We start from the raw sequence: 4,797 nt of genomic DNA on the forward strand, positions 1-4,797 counted from the left end.
AGAGTTAGCTGTCAAAGGAAAATCTTCCTGCTAATTAGAATTTTCAAGGTGGACTTAGCCTGAGTTTGTTGCAAATGGACCTACTCTGCTGACTTGGCGAAACACACATAGCTATCGAAATTATACCACCTGTCACAGAATCAGGAGCATCTAGCACATTGCTTAACTATGGGAATTGGATTAGATTTTGAAAGAAATAATTTCTGCAAATCAAACTTCTCAAGGTGGAGAAAGGTTTTTGCTGTTCCAAATAGGCCTACTCAGTAAACGTGAAGAAACACACGTATGTCTCGGAAACAAACCGTCTGTGTTAGACGTTGTTCCTTTGTGAGATCTCAGTTCGCTTTGGAAGGGAGTACTTCCTGCTAATCCTAGTTTTCAAGGTTGAGAATGGCTCATTTTGTCACAAACAGGCCTATTCAACTAAGTTGATGATACACAATTATCTCTCCAGACAAAACTGTGTGTAATAGAAGAAGGAGTATCGAGCCCATTGTTTCCGTGTGGAAATTGAGGCAGTTTTTGAATGGAGCACTTCCTGCAAATCAGATTTTGAATTTGGATGCATCATATTCTGAGTCGACGAAACACAAGTATCTCTCGAAAGAAAACCATCAGTATTAGAAGCAAGAGCAACCAGCAACTTGTTTCCCTGTGAGAATTGAGTTAGCTTTCAGAGACAAACCTTTTGCAAATCAGTTTTGAAGTTGGAGTAAGGCTCGTTCGTTCCACATAGGCCTATTCAGCTGAGTGGACGAAGCACATAAATCTCTGAAAAGAAAACCGGCTGTATTATTAGCTGCAGCAGGTGGTACCTGGTTGCTTTGTGAGAATTCAGTTAATTTTTTAAAGGAATACTTCCTGCAAACACAGTTTTCAAGGTGGAGAAAGGCACATTTTGTTGCAAATAGGCCTAGTCAACTAGGTTGAGGAAACATATATATTTCTCCTAGGAAATGCATCTGTGGCAGAATCAAGAGATTCCAGCACATTGTTTACCTATGAGAACTGTGTTCTTTTAGGAAGGAATACTTGTTGGCTATGAGAACTGTGTTCTTTTAGGAAGGAATACTTGTTGCCAATCACAGTTTTCGCATTGGTATAAGGTTCATTTTGTTCCAAATGGGCCGATTCAGTGATGGTCAAGAAACTCATGTATGTCTCCAAGGAGAGACATCTATATTAGCTGCTGCAGCATCTACTACATTGATCCATTGTGAGAAATGTGTTAGTTTTTGAAGGGTATAATTCTAGCAAATCGGAATTTTCAAGGTGGAGAAGGCTAAATTTGCAGCAAATAGACCTACTCAGCTTAGATGACGAAACACATGTATCTCTCAGAAGGAAATCATCTGTGTTAGATGCTGCAGAATCTAGCATATTATTTCCCTGTGATAATTGAGTTAGTTTTTGAAAGGAATATGTCCTTCAATTCCTACTTTTCAAGGTGGAGAAAGGCTCATTTTGCTCCAAATAAGCTTCATCAGCTTAATTGAAGAAACACATGTCTCTCTGCAAAGAAGACTGTGTGTGTTATCAGCAGGAGCAACTAGCACATTGTTTACCTGTGAGAATTGGATGGGTTTTTGAAAGGAATACTTTCTTCTTATCTGAGTTTTCAAGGTGAAGAAATGCTCATTTTGTTCCAAATGGGCCTGTTCAGGTAAGGTAAGAAACACATGTATCTCTCAAAGAAAAGCATGTGTGTTAGAACCAGGAGCATCTAGCACATTGTTTCCCTGTGGTAATTCAATGAGTTTTGGATGGTGTACTTCCTGCAAATCAAAGTTTAACAGGTGGAGAATGGCTCCTTTTGCTGCAAATAGGCCTACTCTGGTGAGTTGACTAAACACTTGTATCTCTCGAAATTAAACCCTCGGTGGCAGAATCAGGAGCATCTAGGACATTGTTTACTTATGAGAATTGAGGTACTTTTTGAAAGGAATACTGGCTAAAAACCATGGCTTTCTAGTTGGAATAACACTCCTTTGGTTCCAAATAGGCCAAATCTTCTACGGCCAAGAAACATGTTTCACTAAAAGAGAACCATGGGTGTTTTGATCTGCAGCATCCAGCACATTGTTCCCCAGTGATAAGTGAGATCTTCTTTCAAGGGTATAATTCTGGCAAATCAGAATTTTCAAGGAGGAGAAAAGCGCAATTTGATGTAAATAGACTTATTCAGCCTGATGGCAAACTCCTGTATCTGTCCAAAGAAAACCATTTGTGTTCAAAGCTGCAACACCTAGGGCATGGATTCCCTGTGAGAAGTGAGTTAGTTTTTGAAAGTAATGCATCCATGAATTCATAGCTTCCAATTTTGAGAAAGGCTCATTTTGTTCCAAAGAGGCCTATGCAGCTTAGTTGAAGAAACACATGTATATCTGAAATGAAAACCGTCTGTGTCAGGAGCAGGAGCAACTAGCACATTGTTTCCCTGTGAGGATCAAGGTAGCTTTTGAAAGGAATACTTACTTCCGATCTGAATTGAGAAGGTGAAGAAATGCTCATTTTGTTCCAAATAGGCCTTATTCAGACAAGTTGAAGAAACACATGTAGGTCTCAGAAAACAAACGTCTGTGTTAGGCTTTGCAGAATGTCACACGTTGTTCCTTTGTGAGATCTCAGTTCGGTTTGGAAGGGAGTGCTTCCTGGAAATCATAGTTGTCAAGACTGAGAAAGGTTCATTTTGTTGCAAACAGGCCTATTCAGCTAAGTTGGTGAAACACATTTATCTGTCAAAAGAAAACCGTGTGTAAATGAAGAAGGAGCATCTAGCCCTTTGTTTCCATGTGAACATTGAGGTAGTTTGTGATTGAAACACTGCCTCCAAATCAGATTTTTGTAGTTGAAGAGAGGAACTTTTGGTTTCAAATAGGCATCTTAGGCTGAGTTTTTGAACCACATGTATCTCTGGCAAGAAAACCATGTGTGTTAGAAGCAGGAGCAACCAGCACATTGTTTCCCTGTGAGAATTGAGTTAGGTTTTGAAACAAATCCTTCCTGCTAATCACAGTTGTTAAGGGGGAGAAAGGCTCATTGGTTCCAGACAGGCCTATTCAACTGAGGAGATGAAACTATAAATCTCTGAAAAGAAAACCATCTATGACAGAAGTTGCAGCATGTCGCAGTTGGTTTCTTTTTGAGAATTCATGTAGTTTTTGAAAGGAATAGTTCCTCCAAATCTTAGGTTTCAAGGTGGAGGAAGGCACCTTTTCTTGCAAATAGGCCTATTCAGCTAGGTTGAGGAAACATATGTATCTCTCACAGGAAAAGCATCTGAGAAAGCATCAGGAGCTTCTAGCATGTTGTTTACCTATGAGAACTCTGTTAGTTTTTGAAAGGAATACTTACTGCAAATCATAGTTTTCTAGTTGCAATAAGGCTCCTTTTGTTCCAAATGGGCCTATTCTGCGATAGTCAAGAAACAAATATATCTTCTCCTCCAAAGACAAGCATGTATGTTAAAGCTGCATCACCTACCACATTGCTCCCTTGAGAGAAATGAGTCAATTTTTGAAGGGTGTATTTCTGGCAAATCAGAAGTTTCATGGTGGAGAAGTCTAAATTTGTAGCAAGTAGACTTGTTCAGCTTAAACAATGAAACACATGTAGGTTTTCAAAGAAAACCATCTTTGTTAGAGGCTGTGGCATCTACCACATTGTTTCCCTGTGGTAATTGCATTAGTTTTTGAAAGGAATATATCCTTCAATTCATAGTTTTGAAGGTGGAGAGTGGCTCCTTTTGTTCCAAATAAGCCTATTCAGCTTAGTTGAAGAAACACATTTCTATCTGCAAAAAATCCGTCCATGTTATTAGCAGGAGCAACTAGCACGCTGTTTCCCTTTGAGAATTGAGTTAGTTTTTGATAGGAATACATAGTTCAAATCTGAATTTTCATGTTGAACAGATACTCAGTTTGTTCAAAATAGGACTGTTTTGTGAAGGTGATACACAGATGTTTCTCTCGGTTGAAAATTTTCTGTGTTCCCAGCAGGAACACAAGCACTTTGTTCCCCTGTGAGAATTGAGTAAATCTTTCATAGGACACTTCTTGCAAATCATAATTTCCAGGGTGGAGATAGGCTCTGTTTGCTCCAAGTAGGCGTATTCAGAAGAGTTGAAATATCACATGTATCTCTCGATAGAAAACCAGCTATGTGAGAAACTGCAACATCGATCACATTGTTTCCCTGGGAGAATAGAGTTAGCTGTCAAAGGAAAATCTTCCTGCTAATTAGAATTTTCAAGGTGGACTTAGCCTGAGTTTGTTGCAAATGGACCTACTCTGCTGACTTGGCGAAACACACATAGCTATCGAAATTATACCACCTGTCACAGAATCAGGAGCATCTAGCACATTGCTTAACTATGGGAATTGGATTAGATTTTGAAAGAAATAATTTCTGCAAATCAAACTTCTCAAGGTGGAGAAAGGTTTTTGCTGTTCCAAATAGGCCTACTCAGTAAACGTGAAGAAACACACGTATGTCTCGGAAACAAACCGTCTGTGTTAGACGTTGTTCCTTTGTGAGATCTCAGTTCGCTTTGGAAGGGAGTACTTCCTGCTAATCCTAGTTTTCAAGGTTGAGAATGGCTCATTTTGTCACAAACAGGCCTATTCAACTAAGTTGATGATACACAATTATCTCTCCAGACAAAACTGTGTGTAATAGAAGAAGGAGTATCGAGCCCATTGTTTCCGTGTGGAAATTGAGGCAGTTTTTGAATGGAGCACTTCCTGCAAATCAGATTTTGAATTTGGATGCATCATATTCTGAGTCGACGAAACACAA

The sequence above is a fragment of the Castor canadensis genome, chromosome 16 (assembly GCF_047511655.1).
Source record: "Castor canadensis chromosome 16, mCasCan1.hap1v2, whole genome shotgun sequence".
Lineage (NCBI taxonomy): Eukaryota > Metazoa > Chordata > Mammalia > Rodentia > Castoridae > Castor > Castor canadensis.